The 17,977-nt window shown below is 36.7% G+C and overlaps 1 protein-coding gene across 1 annotated transcript in view; it reads left to right on the top strand.

The window, feature by feature from the left end:
* Positions 1–17,977, top strand: part of LOC108969606 — a 30,040-nt gene that overhangs the window by 10,027 nt on the left and 2,036 nt on the right. The gene's annotated exons all lie outside the window — the stretch shown is intronic.

Raw genomic sequence — 17,977 nt, 5'->3', positions numbered from 1 at the left:
TCACGCTTCTCTTGAAACCAACTTTACTCCATTAGGGGACTTATGCATTGACCGAAACAAATGGTAGTCCGATGGTGCAAGGTCGTGGCTATATGGCAAACGCGTCTAAACTTCCCAGCTAAGTTCTCCCAGTTTTAGCCGAGTCATCATAGATGTGTGTGGTTGCGCGTTGTTCTGATGGAAGACGAAGCCCTTTCTGTTGATCAGTTCTGRCCGTTTTCTTCAATTGCTTGCTCCAATCTCATCAGTTGTTGACAGTGAAAYGTAGAATCAAGGCTGGAGCAGCTGGTGCGATTTCAGTACGTTTCAGCAAAGWATCGCCGRTGTTAATTCGGTCAATTAAATTTTTTCACAGACAATTTATGTGATACCCAAACATCGAGCTTCTTTTTGTGGTCAGCCTTTTTTAAATGATTTAAAGCCATTTGATGATGAATATTAAGTTCCTTAACTATATCATGGCTGCTTATGTGACGGTCCTGCAACGACTTCTATTAAGAAAATACGAAAAGTTTTTTTAGACTACCCAATATTAAGTTTGTTATAAAGTGTGTTAGACCCAGAAGAAAACGCTGGAGACACTATAAAGTACATAGACATATAAGTGATCAGCATGACAAGCTAGTCATGTCCATTTCCTCCCATCTGTCAATCTCTATATACTTGTACAGGTCCCTTAATTTTCTAGATATCGATCTGAAATTTAGCAAATGACTTTATCTCTGTAAGAAGCTGCCCATTTTTCAGAGTCTCCGATATCCAACAATTGTAGCCTATAGCTGTCATCCAAAGCAATCGAAAAAAATCGATTCTTCGTATGGAAAACATTTTCATTTGATGAGATATCTTCACGAAATTTGGCGTAGGTTATTTTCCAAGGCAACGCTACATTCAGCGAGCATATTATCCAGAGCGTATCAGTATAACTGGCATACAAAACAAACCGATCAACATCAAGATCAAGTYCTTTTACGCCCTTTTAGGGCATAARAAGTTTACTAAAATTTGGTACACGCAAAGTTATTTGTGCTTTTCATTGCATTCAACACCTCATACATCCAAACTGTTTCAATAGCGGACTCTTAAACCCAAAACTTGCAAACAATTTAAAATTTAAGTAAAAGTGAACGGAGAAATGCCCCAAAAAATGCAAAATATTCCTCCATGAAATTTGTATTCCTTATAAAAAATGTATRTTGGTTTTCAACACTACCGCTGACCATAAAACGGAGGCAATTTGCTTGTCAATTTAGAAAATTGACCATTATGCGCCTAAATGTTATGCGCAAAAAACGAAATTTATGYAACACCTTTTCAACTTCTTCACACACATGCTTCTCTGGATATGTGAGTGAGAGTGAGATACGTGAAAAAGCAATTTACTTCCTTTAGCTAGAAWATATATATGTGTGTTGACACTTTCTACGAAAGTTTTCTAAAATAAAATGCTTTCTTCAAAACTAATCTTTGACCAGTTCTCGAATAGCACACTAACACACACTTGCACTTATTTCTATGTAGTATAAGTGTAGTTGTTGCCTTAACATATGTACCTTTGTTACTAGAAAGTGTTGTGTCAAATATTGTCGTGGGCGTATGCGCCTTGGATTACACACAGAATATCAAATCAACCAGGCAGTCAAACAAACACACGCATAGACATACGTGCATGTAGTGAGTACGCCCCAGAAACGTCGCCGCGAGCAAGATGCTTAACGTAAGGATACAATTTCACTAAGCGGCTGGCATGCGGCTCTGTCGCCAGAAGACACGTGCAGATTAGCAAAGGCGCCTGACGCAAAACACACTCACACACACACAAGCCYAAAGCATTGACGCACAAAATTTACATGATGTAGCTACAAGTTATACAAGTTGAATGACAACATCGCCGGAAGAGAGGCCGCCCCAGGGGGGCAGACAGGAATCGGTGGCAAACTAAATCAGGYAAAGAGTGGGAAGTGAGGACAGAATTSGCAAAAAGGTTATCTTCACTGCCTTCGGCCATCACAAAGTTATTGGGCAGCGAGCGCTTGGATGGAGTCATAAAAGGCTAGACACATAAAATATTGTACGGAAAGCGTGGTCAAGCGCAGCACGAAAGCAAAAGAAAAAGGGCAACCAAAATGTCATAAAAAATGTGCGTGAATTTTCCAAAGCAACACGTTGACCTGAAAGTGAATATTTTTGACATTTAGCGGGTGAAACTCCCGTAGGCCTCATATACGYTAACACGCTTAAACGGTGAAAGAGAATGCTCCTAACGAAAGTGTTAGATTTCGCAGTGGCCTGTATTGTAAAGTRGAGTTTTGCAGCTCTTGATTGCAGAGTTTCTTTTGGCGTGAAGTAAAGGAAGCAGTGTAATTCGTGGGTCTTTCAGGGTAGAGCACGGTTGAACATTTAAAGTCACTGTAATCTCGTTGGTGTGAAATATAATGAACGACAATCCACAATGAATTTTAATCAAGGCCAAACCTTAAGCTCTCGAAAAATKTGTTGTAGCCAACCAGGAAAATAGCTGAAATAATAAATGCCGTTATTATCACAGCAGAAAGGAATGGGATGTAGTTAGCGCTGCTGCAAAGCTGCAAATAAATAATTCACTTAGATACCAATCAGTGTGCTTTGTAATTGTAGCAAATATTCGCAAAATAATTGCTCTTCTGAAGAAAGTTGCAACAAATAATTTGAATAAAAATTCACACAATAAAAGATTCRAAAAGAAAAGCAAAACTTATTTGATAAAGAGCAGATAAAGAAAGACATAAATTTAATTTAGAATGSCTGTGGGCTAAAAGTAGAGCGTGCAGTGCTTTATTAAACGGCACCTTGTGACTTCGTTCAATAGACTTAATTAAGAAATATGGGCGAAACTTTGCATACGAATTTAGCAGAGAAACAAAATTTATTTGTTTATTTTTTTTTTTAACGAAAGGTTTTGCTCTCAGGGAAATATTGTAATAAAACAAACAGAAGGGACTCAGGTATTAAATTAAAGTTTCTTAGAAGACTTACTACTTATTTACCAGGGATGTTCTTTAATTTATTTTAAGTAATCAAAACTGTGTGGAAGTTCTTTAAAGTTCATTAAAGTGGAAGAGACGCATTTAATACAAATTTTTTTCTTGTAAGTTAATTGAGATGGATCATCCTGAAAAATTTGCTTCATAATGTCTTTGATATCTAAATTTATGAATATATAAGTACTTACCTATTTTTCAGCTTCAAGGGGAAGTAGACATCGTATATAACCATGATCGGAATATTTCGTTTTCGTAAATTTGTCTGATGAGATGATTATCTTTTATATTTTGGGATTAGAGAACAAAAACAAATATTTATAATCGAAACTCACTTTATTGTTTTCTCAAAATATGCTTCATTTAGATCTATATAGTTTTGTATGAGGTTGATTTTCGCACTTGTGATACTCTGATTGAATTGTCTACAAAACATGCTTTCTAGGTGCACCTACCCCCTCCTCAGTATCAAATAATGCTGGCTCTTGGTTTATTTTCTAAGTTTGGCATTAAAAGGAAGTCTTTCAGTGCCACGTCAAAACTACATGGTGATGAATCGAACTGATTTTTCAGTACTCCAAAATGCAAGATTTGAGTCGATGTGTGAGAGATCTCATTGCCTTGGTTAAGAGTGTTCCGTTTTCGGCAGAAATTGCTTTTTGCGCGAACAACTTTTGTTGTACTCAGCTCATTTCCAAACACCAATACAGTTGACAGTTCACGCGTTATATCACGATTCATCACCCATCACAATGTCATAGACGTGTTTCCATGAGCGATTGACAAATTTGTTGCTTCCAACGTTAGCAAAGTTCATTCACAAGTCACATGACGATCCTGCAATATCAATTGCGCTAGATGAACACATGTGAATGAAGTTGATTTGTTGCAGAGTTAGTTCAAGTCGAAATGTTGTAAAAAATAATTGCGAAAATGTTAAGGGATTAATTATATTTTTAATCAGAGATGAATATTTTAAGATACTGTTCACAACAAATGGTCCCCGTATATCGAAATGTTCTGAGTATACTACTTCTATACAGTACGTACACCTTCAATGATAGTAATATTTGCGAGTTTTGCAGCCACCTCAACCACCTCTCCTTAATATTTTTACTTTTTTTCTCAAAAAATCTGAAGCTCCTGCTAAAAATACAAAGTGTAGGCTAAAAATATCAGCCCTTAAGTTATTATATAATTCCTCAAAAAAGCATTTACGTAGCTATTCAGTGATACACACACAAACACACATACCAATATGTATATATGTAGCCTCCTTTTGAAATCTTATAAGAGGCGACGCGACTGCATTACACTGATTACCAGTTGCATTTGCTTAAGCCACGCTAGCGTTGTTGTTTTCCGCGCCAATCCTTATCGCCACGCTTCATCACTCACCGAAGCCAACCGAGCACTGGAGACGTTATGCTTCATTAACAATAGAAGTGATGTGAGCAGAGTGCTCAGTCAATGAAAGTGCTATCATTTAAAATAAGAGGCAGGAATGTATGTGTGTGCGTGTAAACTATAGGAAAAATGCCGTCAGCGCAGCGCAATAGTCTGTCGGCGGCAGCATGAAGCGAACTTTAAGGCGGCAATTCTTAGTATCAACACGCTGGGCGTTAGACATTGTCACACTTAGGTGTTGCCTGCCTCTGTGTGCCTCCTTCTCACCCTCGTACTAAATCGACTTCTGATCTGATTTCTCTGCCGTATTTCACCTGCTTTTTTCTCACTGTTCCCTCCTGCCTGCCTGTGTGTGCCATACTTGCCTTCCTTCCTTTTTGTACTTGGCCACTCTTGCGTAAGATTGTTTTGCCACATCGCCCACTATCGTGCCACACTCAGTGTTCGAACGTTACTATGTGGTTGTGTGCGTGTTCGAATCAAAGTGGGTTTGTGGGTGTGAATTCTTTTTGCGGGTGTGTTCGGAAAATTCCCCAAATGAATTGCACAGGACAGCCAACGGTAAGAATAATAATTTCAAAGAAAGAAAAKACTCTGCATATGTGTGTATAGCTATGTCTACTTTAAGGAAAGAGAGCAAAAACAAAATAAAATTTTGTGGAATCAGGGAGTTTCTCATGAACATTTACTTACTCAAAGCATTCATATAGGCGATCCGTGCCCGCTGGAATCAAGTATCGTTTGAGGTTAACCGTCGAAAAAACTGTTGTAAAAAAAATCAGAGTCACTTTAAAATTCTGATATGGAGTTAAGATTTTCCTGAAAATTTTGAAAATTTCGGTTTCTTTCTATTACAGACTATGATAATTAAAGCTTAAAAAATAATAAATTCGTGATTTTGATTTTGATTTGATTTTTTGAATGTTGGTAACCCTGTTAACTTTTTTGGTTCCGTTTTATTCAAGGTTATAAAAATGCTTCCAGTTCTTTTATAATTTCCTGCTTTTGTTGTTTTTTGTTTTTGCAAAAATATGTCGGTAACTTTATTGGAGGGTTGCCAGATTTCAGAAAAGCATAATTTTATTTCATATATTTTTTGTAATTATAGCATGATTACWATTAAAAATTTTACTTTAAAAGCTTTGCACCAAAAACATATTTGGGAAGAGCTACATATATTATATAGTACGATACCTAAGAGTCATAGCTTCAGAATTTTAAAGATAACTGTGGATTTTTAAAGTGAACAGATTACCGTTATTTGGAACGGAGCTTTATTTATCTATCGTTCTGTTTGCTGAGAAAATAGCAGAAGAAAGTGGTCACATCTCGGAATTGCCTTAATGGGCATCGACATAACCTCAAAACTATTAAAACTATATTTTTTACTTGGAAACATGCAAATTCGTGCAATCTAGCAAAAGTAAGCGCACATTACAGCCAACGGTAAGTTGAGTAAAGCTTGTGTAGCGAAGCGACCAATGTTGGCGAAAATCAATGTTGCATAACTGATTACTCGTACCGCCAGGCACGGGCCTTTTCACCGTGGCGCACACTTCAATGTCTGGCAATAGCTTTTCAATTTCGCTAAAAAGCATTGGCACACCGTCAGATTGGCAAACTGACGCGCCAACACGCACACTTACACACATACCCAAGCGTCGTGTGTCTGCATGCATTTACACCTTCGGTGGTTCCGGTTCCCAGCAGAGTTCGCTTTTAGAATATATATTAGAGTGTGTGGCACTTAAGTGCGTCTTCTACACCTTTACCCCATTTAATGCTTAGTTGGCGAGGCATTCATCCCTTTAGCCGGCTGTCTTCGTAAGCCGTCGAGTATTTGTTGCTCTTCTGCATTTTTAATCTTTATAAATTTTGCCTTGCAACCATTTCGGTGCTTTTCATTTAGGATATTTGGGATTTGATTTTTGCTGCTGTGTGCTGTCGCGTGCATACGAATGTATGTGTATTTGTGTGTGTTTGTGTATACTTGTAATGCGTGAAATAATTTCATATACTCTGCTCCCCACCTTACGCAGTGTTGCTGTTCCCTTCGATGGCTTCATTTTTTTGCTGCTTCTGCTTTTTTTTCTCAGGTTAAAGTGTTAACGGTTGCTTTTGCTATTTTTGGTGCGTACGTGCCACCATTACCGTTTATGCGATTTTTTTACGCGTGTGAATGAAAAATTGCGCTTAACGAGACACATTTTTCATTTCGCTCAAATTGACAGTGAACTCAAGCGCCGCCTGAAAGGCACACTTTGAAAATTGTTATTTTCCCTTAATTGTTTGACTTATATAGTTGGCGCGAAGCTCGAATGCAAAGATAATTTTTACCGTAGAGAGAGTTAACATATGGGCTGAACGGTTGTTGAATCTCTTGAACATTAAGTTTGTCATGAGTTTGTAACAGTACAGTATAAAGTGTATATATAAATGAGCAGTATGTCGAGCTGAGTCGATTTGTCTGTCTGTATATATGCGAACTAGTCCCTCAGTTTTTTGCAACGTGTTTTGCAAACGTCATTTTCTCTACAAGAAGCTGCTCATTTGTCGGAACTGCCGATATCGGACCACTATAACATATAGCTGCCAAACAAAGTGAACAATCGGAATCAAGTTTTTGTATTTAAACATTTCACATTTGACGTGGTATCTTCAAGAAATGTGGCATGGATTACTGCTTAAGGTAACAATATAATCTCAAAAAAAATTGTTCAGAACGAATTACTATAGCTTATAGCTTCCATAAAAACTGAACACAAAGTTACTAACAGAAATGCACTTGTGTATCTCGGTGCAACCGAATTTACCGATTTTCTTGTTTCTACTTAAAATCGAGATATTTAGCAGTAGAGCAGAGTAAAGGAGCAGAGAGTAGAATATAATAGAGTAAAGTAGAGTTGAATTGGGTTGAGTTGAGTTGAGTTGAGTTGAGTTGAGTTGAGTTGAGTTGAGTTGAGTTGAGTTGAGTTGAGTTGAGTTGAGTTGAGTTGTGTTGAGTTGAGTTGAGTTGAGTTGAGTTGAGTTGAGTTGAACTGAGTTGAGTTGAGTTGATTTGAGTTGAGTTGAGTTGAACTGAGTTGAGTTGAGTTGAGTTGATTTATGTTGAGTTATTAGTAGTGGAGCGGATCAAATTAGAGGAGCGTAGAGAGTGGCGTAAAGGAGAACAGAGTAGAGGAAATTGGAGGCAAAGGCGGAAGATAGATTAAAGCAAATTACGATGGATCATGTCATGTTTCAATTCTGTTTTCAAACAAATATTTATGCTTTATTCAAAGTTACCGCTTTATTTGATTCGAAAATACCAAAAGGTTTGTAGAAGACTGATTCAGATAGCAAAAAATGGAGATAAAATTACTGTAATTAGTTATATAAAGGTTAAATAGAACTGACAGAAAGACAGATAGAGAGATAATGATAAAAAGATATAAAGATAGAGAAAATGGTAATGGGASAGAAATATATATATCAAAATTAGAAAGTATTGCCAGTTTTACTAATGAATTAAAATTTCAGGTGTGTAAATCGATTTCAGCTACTGCACACTGAAGGTCTCTCTTCGAAATCCTTAACAAGAATTCAAAAAATCTGGAGGTTTGAAATCAGTGCACGAATTAAATTTTTTAAATTAGAAACATATAAACAGCTTCAGTATTTGTATCTTCGACATCTAACCTAAACAAGATTTCTGCTTTCACCCCACTGTTTTGTTTACCGAACTTCCCTAGCAGAAAGAAAAAATTACTGAAGCGCTTAACAAGAAAAATGCACATGGAACGGCGTGGAGTGTCCTTACCAGGCCAGTAAACAAAAAAAAAAAAAAAATGCGAAAAATTAAACAGGAACAGTAAAACAACACCAACACACTTAGCAAGACAAATATGAAGCTGTTGAAGAAAAATGCGAATTGCTTGAAATTCCCGTTACGTACTTGCAACATTCGAGTTAAGCTGGCTGAGCTAATAGCAATAACAACATAGCAACACCAATAACAGTAGCAACAAACAGAGCAGTGAGTAGCAGAAGAGCAATGGCGTGAGGGCCGACGCTGCTCGCAGCAATGGGTCCGTGTTAGTTGAGCGAATGAACACATTAAGTGGGAAATATGCCAGGAATTTGAGGCATCTAGCACATGCTACACTTTCGCCACTCACACTGTTGCACTGCAACCAAGCGATATGGCAGGGGGAAACGGTTTAAAAATTAATTTGCAAGGCGTACGATTGTCAAGTGTCTCCAGGTCTTGTGAATTTCGATGGGGCGCTGTTKGTCTATGGGTATATGTGTTTCTGATGCTCTGTACACTTGACTGGTAAGCAKCTTGTATTAGATTAAATTACTTTATCATCTTGCGGTATTGTTTTTACGGTGATATTATTATTGTTGTTATATGACCACTGATATTGTGCGTTTAGATTACATCAGCCAAGGAGAAATCATGGTTTTACAAATGATATTTGTGGGTAGTAAGACTTTGAAAATTTTGGAATTTAAAAATGTCAAATAATGTAGAATTCTCTRTCACGAAACAAAAAACCTTTCGAAATTTCAAGTTCCCAGTAAGTTCGAATTTATAAATTTTGGAATTTCGGGGATTAGCAACTTTATTCGGGATCCGGAAATTATAAGTTATTGGCGCACGATTCTATATTACTTCGTATATGTATTTGCAACTACTATTTTATGCTCAAGCAGTTATATTATAAACAGAACTTAATTAAATAATTCTCTTTGGAACCACTTTTATCGGAAGCACTCTAAACTTTTGCGGCTGGGTCTGATCCAAACATCGTCTAGGGTTTCTTCTATATACATACGTGTTTACATGTGTTGGTCTGTGTTTTCATTCGMGCGGTTTTTAGCTCGTGGCTTCAGGAAGTGTGACACTGTAAATAAATTGTTGACACATATTATTTGAGCGCGACTTTTGTTGTTGTTGGTAATAAATGTCGCATAAATACTARACTTGAGAAACAAGAAAATTCTGAGAACATTTATATGTTTATAATATTAAATGTGGCTGATACATAGATAATACTACTACTTCCATCTATATRATTTCYMYTAGTTGRTTATAACTATTAGTTAATGAGATRTAGCATTTTTGCGAAGCAACTTGTGTTAGTTWACRAAAAAATGGATTATAAAGCATTTTGTATATTAAAAAGCATTGCTTTTTTGGGAGAAATACTGTTGAATTTGGGCTCAGGGAAATCCACCGYTGAAACAATATTTGTCCTTACCCTGGTTCTAAGCTACCYCYCCACCAATTTTCARCCRAATCGGTATATATATATATAGATACTCCTACAATATTTTGCTACAGAGTATTATAGTACCTATAGTTGAATTCTTACCGCAAATATCCGTCAATGTGCGAGATACATAATTGAAATTCAGGGTTGCACTCGAACATAGCCCTTTCTTAATTGTTAAAAGTCTTCTTCATACAACTTTTGTTATGAAGAGAATAAAGGAAACAAAGTGTGGGGGAGAGAGAACCAACAAAAAATGTTGACTTTGGTTGCACSGAAGCYAGAAAATTCTTTACTTTAGGTATATATGTATGTTTTCTCACATTTGCTCCGGGTGTTAAGCACTGCTGAGATACTAAAGGTTTCAGTTGGAAACTCAATAAGATCGTCTATTTTATATTCCGATTATATTAGCAAATACGCAATAATAACACTTTTTCTGTTGAAGTGAGGACAGAAACCCAAAATTAATTAACTGATTTTCTCAACTGCAATCAATCAAARCAAAATACAGACAAACAAATATTTTTACATGCATATAAATTGAGAAAGTGTGAAAATGCAACTAGTACTTATTTTTCTAATATGAAATATAWTAACAAAAGCATAAACTCTTGCTCATTTCTGCTGAAACCATTACTCTGAAATCAAAGAGATGGCAGAGATTCTTGCTAGCTACTCAAGGCATTGTTCTTGTGGCTTCTCTCGCTGTGATATGTTGCATTTGTGCCCTGTAGCGCTGGTATTTATCATTACCTAACTGTTGCGAACAATTATTACARCACAAGCAAGTGAAAATCCGCAGCGTTCTTTGTGAATTTATGGTTGCCAGCGCCCAACTGCAGCAATTTTTATTATTTCCTGATGTGGATGTCGTTTGCTGAAGCTTTTGCGTCATTTATGCTGTGCGATAAATTCTCAAAAGAAGTGCTTGCTGTAGTTGTTGCCTTTTTAACTATCGCCAAGTTGAATGMAGTGAGCGCTCATAAATACTTACATACAAATAAATTACAAAATACAAATTAAATATTAGACAAAGTCTGTAGAGGTTGGTGTTTTGAAAGAGTTTCTGAAATTTTTAATTGTTTTTAGTCAGCGATTTTTTGACACTTCTGGTAATTAATATGTCAAGTTGATAAATTTCTACTTCGTCGATGTTGTGGTTAGAGCATAACGAAGCGCAGTGACACTTTTTTTGGCGACACTTAAATTGTTTTCACTTTTGTAAATTCAATGCTAAGCTTAATTGGTTTACTAAGAACATACTAAATACAAGCGGTAGCTATGAAAAAAGATTGAATATTATATATTCGTGACCCATCAACACTTCCCAAATATCCAAAATACTCGAATTGCTTTATTTTTACTTCCTACTTTTATTACATACATACTCCTCTCACTACTATGCACTCAGCGTTATAGCAGTGAACTAGTTTTGATTATTCGCTAGTGCTAGAGCAAAAATCATCACTTAAACCTGAGGAAAAGTTAAAAACTCTTCAAAAGTACTTTTTTCCTACTTCTGTTATTTTTAATTGCATTTTTAAAAGATTTTTAAATCAAAAGGCAATAAGAAATTGCAGCTGTATTCACCAAAATTGTTGTCTAAYACTCGAATAAACTTTTCGAGGGTACTCCAAGTTAAAGTTTGCTCACAAAATTGTCCTGAGCGTTTACTTTCGCAGTCGCAATTAAAATATTAACGAATTTTGCTCACGAAAAGGTAAAAAACTATTCGCACACGCATATATCTAATAGGCAAATACTCGCATAACTGCAACTTTGGCGGACCTGCAATTGCAGCAGACATGCCACATAGCTCGATTGGTCACTTGCCACTCAAGCCAGTCCATAAAAGAGTCGGGAAAGAAGACGAACAAAGTCCGGCTGCACGCCATCGTGCCAAATGACCTTTGCGCCGAAGCGCAGTTTACCAACTAATTATGAAAATGACTCAACTTAATTGAAACTTTTATGCAGCAGCGCCACACAACGAAAAAGCGAGAGAAAAAACCAAATGAAATGCCAGAAATGTCAAACAAAACAGAGCGAAAGTCTAATTTGAAAGTTGGCAAATGGCATAAAATCGCAAATAGAGAAATTGCTTGAATGACAAGCGGAAGTGAGTAGTTGTTGGTTATTTCATGACTGCGAAAATGCAGCCGAGAGGTAGTGGAGGAAAATGAAAATGCATAAATATATGTAGGTAGCGGTGTGTGTCTCTGTGAGGGAATTATTTGAAAAGAATTTTTATGAGTTCTCTTTTGCTGCTTTGTTGACTGTGTCAATAATATTTGATAAAGCACGCTGCCTTTTTGTTATTATTTTTGCTTGTTTAATTGTTTGATTGCATGTGGTTGCTTAGAAATTATACGAATAAAGTTGGCAAGAAATGAAAAAAATAAAATTGGAAATTTGGTAGCCATGCAGGAGTTATTACATAGATAATATAAAAATATAATGCACGTGTTCAGAATTTAAGGTAATTTAAAAGTCAAAAGTGATTCATTTTGAAAAAGTTTGGATTTCTCCTTTCTCGTAGCCTATTTCCAGGAGCACCTTTKAACAAAATTTATATTTTGCAACTTAAATTTTTTTTGGTACTGTGCATGCGCCTGGGTTATAGYACTGTTCAAAATTTTGAGTTTTGATAAAATGCCGGCTTCTAAAAAAATTTTATTTTTATGTAAGAGAATTTACACTCAAAAATAACTTAAAATTGAAAATTATAATTAAAAATCTTATTTCTTCAGCCATTATCTTTAAAGATGTCGTGTTAAAACTTCAAATCGGTTACGCAGCGGTTTTGAGGAAATTTTCTTCATCCTTAACTTAAAACCGCATTTAAAGATGATTTCAAACATGTTTTTGGCATGCCCTCAATTTAGAAAATTCTGATACATTGTTGCCACCTATAAAGGAAATTGTTTCACTTAAATTTTTTTAACGTTTTGTAATTCAAAATTAATTAAAATCAATGAAAAATGTGAAAATATTGGTTTTAAATTTGTAATATTTCTAAGAATTATCCATATTTGTTGAACAATATTTCTTGCAATATTTAAATTTTTGTGACATCTAACGAAATTACTTAAGAATGCTTTCTTGATAAATTAATTGCTTATTTATCCATGTGCTGCTTTTAAATTAATGAAGTGATAACAGCGATCTAATTAACACTTTGAAAATGTCAGACGATAAAAAATGCAAATGGAACGTTATCAGCTGGAAAAGTATAATGCAAGCTCCCATGAACATACTTCAAAATTTTGATAGCTAAATAGCGCTATATTTGAGCTTCTGCAAACACGCAAGCAAATTTGTGGCACAACAATGTAAGTGTTTGTGTATGTGTGCTAATGTTCTCATAAATTTCTCCACTTTGCACGTAAACTTCACACCCAAGCAGAAATGAACTTAATTAAAATGCCATAAAATGTTTATCGTTGCCAATAATGGCTAAAAAATGTACAAAATAACAAAAAAAAAAAAGTTCTCTGGCCAACGCCTTCGTGGTAACGTTGTGTTTATGAGCAAAAACTGTGCAACTTGATGAAGAGAAAAGTAAGCAAGCATAAAAACATTATGGTGTACAGAAGCCCAGTGGAATATATGCAGTGGAGAGTRGTTCCCTTGTACGACTTGACTTGAACGAGAGTCGTCGTTAATACTTTTAATTCCAAGTAATGCAAAAGTGTTCAAACATGGTGCCACAAATGAGCTACAAATCACCTAAAAAACTTTATATCTGAATTCTACGAAAAAAGAAGTTATTTGGAGTACTACATTAGTATACTATTAATGTGCTCCACTTTTATGTCCAATATTGGATCTTACAAACCACTCGACCAACTTCAACATAACTTTTCAAGAAGACTTCTACGTGTGTTTTGGACAACAGATAGCCCTGAACAATGCCGTTTTCTTCTCTGCTGAAATTTAGTTTCACTATGCTCTCCGAAGATGCCGAAGATTTTCAGGTTTGTTCTTCAGGTTCCACAAACCAACATCTAACTGAGACAAAAATTAGAGAAACTTAAAAAAAATATATATATATATCTACATTTGTATTGTCACTCGCAATTCAAAATAACTTCTCTTAAGTTTACCAGCGAAGGAAAAACAATATAATAGATACCCCTCAAACTGAAACAAAATTTGAGTTTTGGGTATAAATATTGGTTATCATACATTCAGCGATTTAAAATTTTTTTTTTTGATTATGCATACAATACACTCACATTTTTACTTAATCATACATACAAAAACATGAGTTATGGTTTYAGAATTTAGTGTCGTAAATTTACTGGAAATTTAGAACGCATGGTTATTTGAAATATTCTGCTTATTTCCAATAGAAAATGACGAAATTTCGATATACGAGTATATATTCTATTTAACATTATTAGACAATGTACAGTCACTCAAGGATCGCGTGGCAACACGATCCCTTCATCTACTACCGGTGGTAGTTTCAGTTCAAAGGACCCCATTCATGGAGAAGAAGCCACAGAGGAGGTTTATTGCTCCATTGCTTGCCGAAAGTCCGTAGCGTACGCTGTGTGATCGGTAGTAATCGATGAATGTKCTCTTGATGCTCCTGCGAGGCAGCTCCGTTTCAAGGAGATTACTGAAAGGATGGTTTTTGCTTCCTGAATCCTTTGTACCATACCAGACCTTTGAAAATATATAACCGTCTTTTAAAATATATACCGATCAGCGTGATGAGCTGAGTCGATTAGGCATTTTGCGTTCTTTTCTCTCCATGCAGTTGCTCATTTGTCGGAACCGCCGAGAACTATAGCATATAGCTGCCAAACWAAACGAACGATCGAAATCAARTTCTTGTGGAAATCTATTGTATATCTGAAAGGTATTATAGCTTCAGCTGCAACCGAAGTTAACATTTTGACCAATTTTTTATTYATGTTTGTTTCCTTGATTGACTGATTCTTGATTTTTTTTTTACCTATTTGCAATAATCCATGTATTTCCTTGCTAGTTGGCAGCTCTACTTTTTCTATGGCATACATAAATTTTAATGTTTTCAAAGAAACTTTGAACTGCGTATCTGCTTTCACGAATTTACGAGCAAACTCTAGAGGTCGGTGCACATGTTAATGAGATTTTGTTGCAAATAGCGGATTAATGCTACTAGTACGGATTACTCTTATATAAAAAGAACATTTTAAGTATGTATGTGCATCACAAGCTCAAATGTCGTTGGCTAATTTCCGCATTCGAAATGAGTTCAGCTGAGTGGCTACGTGTCACGATTAACTGTAGCGAACAATTTCCGCATTTCGATTGAACGCCATCATATGTATGTCATAACATTAAATATATATATTTATGTATGTATAAATAACTTGAAGGAGCAAGCGATTTGTTGCGCGACACATTTCATGATTGAGATTGAACAGTCGTGAGCTATTTCCCAAGTGCGCCATCAAATCTACTTGCAACACATATCGTTTTCGCTCATTACATTACACTCCAGTTATATTGAACTGTCAACTTTATGAATGTAGTCGTGTCGGTAAATTGTCATTATAATCGGCATGACCTCCTGCTCTTCAGATATGTATGTATGTGTGTGTGTGTGTGTGTGTGTGTGTATGTATGTATATATGATTGGAAGTTTCATTGTAATGCTTGTCTCGCTGGTGACCTTTGTTCACTTGCCGTCATCGTTACGCTTTCGCAAATGGACMAGCGTTGAAATTAAATGTCAACTCAGCATCGTCAAGCAGTTAAAAAGACCACAGCGCACTTACACATATACCTACATAGCTACCRAGGTATTATTCGCAACCTGTTAAGTTAAGAATTTCATATAATCAGCTTTACTTACTACTTGAGTTATTTTCCGTGAGTTGTTTGCGACGCTTTACACACCAGGCAAACTTGAGTGGGGCTGCCCCAGTACCCGCCGAGTCTACGCAAACCATTTACCGGCAATCATTTGCTGCTCGAGCAATCATGCATGCTCACACGCACACATACATACAAATAGATATAGATGTATATATTCACCTTTGATGAGTTCGCGCGCGCAATGTGTCAGCAGTTGCCTTCTTGAATTCCAGCATACCTGCGGCACCAGTACTCGGTGACATCTTCGTTTTCGTGTTTTTCATGGCATCAGCAGTTACTCCACATTCTCTGCGTATCTGCWCCATTTGTGGCAACATCATCATCCTCCTGGTGATGGCTTCAGGCTACATGCTTCAGCACGCTGGCACCTTCGGTAGTTGCAGAACGCCCTTCACCGCGCCGCAAAAGCTCATTTCGGCACTTGATATCTTTTCATTTTGCTCACCGTCATTATTGTCATCTCGACGTCATCGGCAGCTTCTCCTTTGCTAGAGCGCCGGAAATGTATCAAATTACGCAGACATTGAGAAATTCCGCTTCCGTCCGACATCTACACACTCACGCAATACGTGCATATATATATATATATATGTATGTGTGTGTGAGCATGGCGCAGTGATTTTGTTGCTGTTGTTATTGTTACTATTGTCGTCGCGCTGCCGTAGTTAATGATACGTCAGCTTCAGTGCTGCCTCCGCTTYATCGTACATATGTAAGTGAAAATGCAAGCTCTTCAGCCATCCCGCACACTACCTCCTTCTCCCTACCCGAGCACTCTATGCTTTAGCAAGGCTTACTGTTTTATTGCTCGCCGTCAAGCGTCGCATAGCAGGTTGCCATTAAATTGAGGAATTATTCAGCACTCCTCGCTACCTATGCAGCTGTGTCTGTTGTGAGTATGAGTATGTCTGTGTGTATGGCATGGCGAGCTCTGCCTCGTTTACATCCTCATTGCTTTCCTGTCTGCGCTGCTTCGCTGCCTTTGTGCRGCAGTGCTCATCTCATAGTTACTCTTAATTGAATTTAATTCTCTGCAATCCCCAACTACCGTTCAGCAGCCACTTACCTGCCTCGTTTGTTTGTGCGCCTTTGACTGTTAAATGAGCGCGAATTTTGTATTAATGATTTGTTATTCTTCACTTTTGTTCTCAGTGACAACACTTAGGAACACGTGCAAAGCGAATGAATATTAAGGAAACGGGAATGAGTATTGCTTGTTTTGACTTGCGGTACATTTTTGATAATAGAGTAAGATTTTTATGGATTTAGTTTCACGGAAAAATCAATTATAATCAAAACAAGTGGGGACCTATTAATTTCGGAAGAATTAATWCAAAAGCTCACATAAATCGTATGCTTTCATATTAAGTTGTGTAATGTATCGGGATATTTCTTGAAATTTATTACATATTCAGTTCCARAGACGAAAACCATAGAATACCTCGGTGTAAGAATGGATAAGAAATTGACCTACGGTGCTCCAACTCAGCATGCTGCTAAAATGTCAGCTAGTAGAACCATATCGCTTTCAAGACTTATGGAAGAGAAATACACATGACCACAAGACAACACATGAATGTTGGCAAGATCGGTTAACAATGGAACAAAAAGTGTATGAACCGCCAAGTTGTGGGCAAAAATAGTAAAATGTTTTAATTTAAATTTCTCTTGAAACCCTATTCTTCGAAATATTTTTTTCTAGATGTCACAATTTCTCATTGAAAATCATTTTGAATGATCATTTGGACCTAGGAAAAGTGAAAGCACGATTGGCTCCAAAACCACTCGATTTTTCGAAAAACAGCGTCGCGTTAACATCTGTGAAACAATGCTTTCCGACGACTAGGATGTCATGAGACGTGTTCTTACTGGCGATGACTCTTGGATTCATGCTTACGTTCCAGCAGTAGGTCAAAARWCAAGGTTATGTTGACAGCTTTCTTCGATTGTCGAGGTGTGGAAAACTCCGAATTCCATTCGAGCSACCAAACTCTYCGACCACTCTTGKTTTTTGCACCACGACAACATGTTTGGGTTGSGTTTTAGAAAATTTTGTTGAAAAAATTGATAACCAGGGACGAAAGTTGCCTTGTATATACTAAAAAAAGGGAAATGGAACTTCCTGGATGCAAAAAAAAAAAAAGAGGCAGTAAAAGGTGCGCCAAAAAGCTTGATGCTGGCTACAAAGCTGCAGGCATCCCTGGACGCCKGGAGAGTAGGAACTGACTTGCAATAGACCTATCCTGGAAACCTTGTCCTGAAGTACTACGAAAGTGGTCTCAGGGCAAGGGAAAAGTGGGATGACGATCTTGTATAATCCGGCCTAAAAAAGGGGTATTAAGTATTATTTAATGAACCATATGCGGTTGCTAGCTCGAATTTTACTAGGATAACTGCTTACAGGATCATCTAAAG

The sequence above is a fragment of the Bactrocera latifrons genome, unplaced genomic scaffold (assembly GCF_001853355.1).
Source record: "Bactrocera latifrons isolate USDA-ARS-PBARC rearing strain unplaced genomic scaffold, ASM185335v1 scaffold_26, whole genome shotgun sequence".
Classification (NCBI taxonomy): domain Eukaryota; kingdom Metazoa; phylum Arthropoda; class Insecta; order Diptera; family Tephritidae; genus Bactrocera; species Bactrocera latifrons.
Note: the sequence above shows the minus strand (reverse complement) of the source record. Positions and strands in the feature narration are given on the sequence as shown.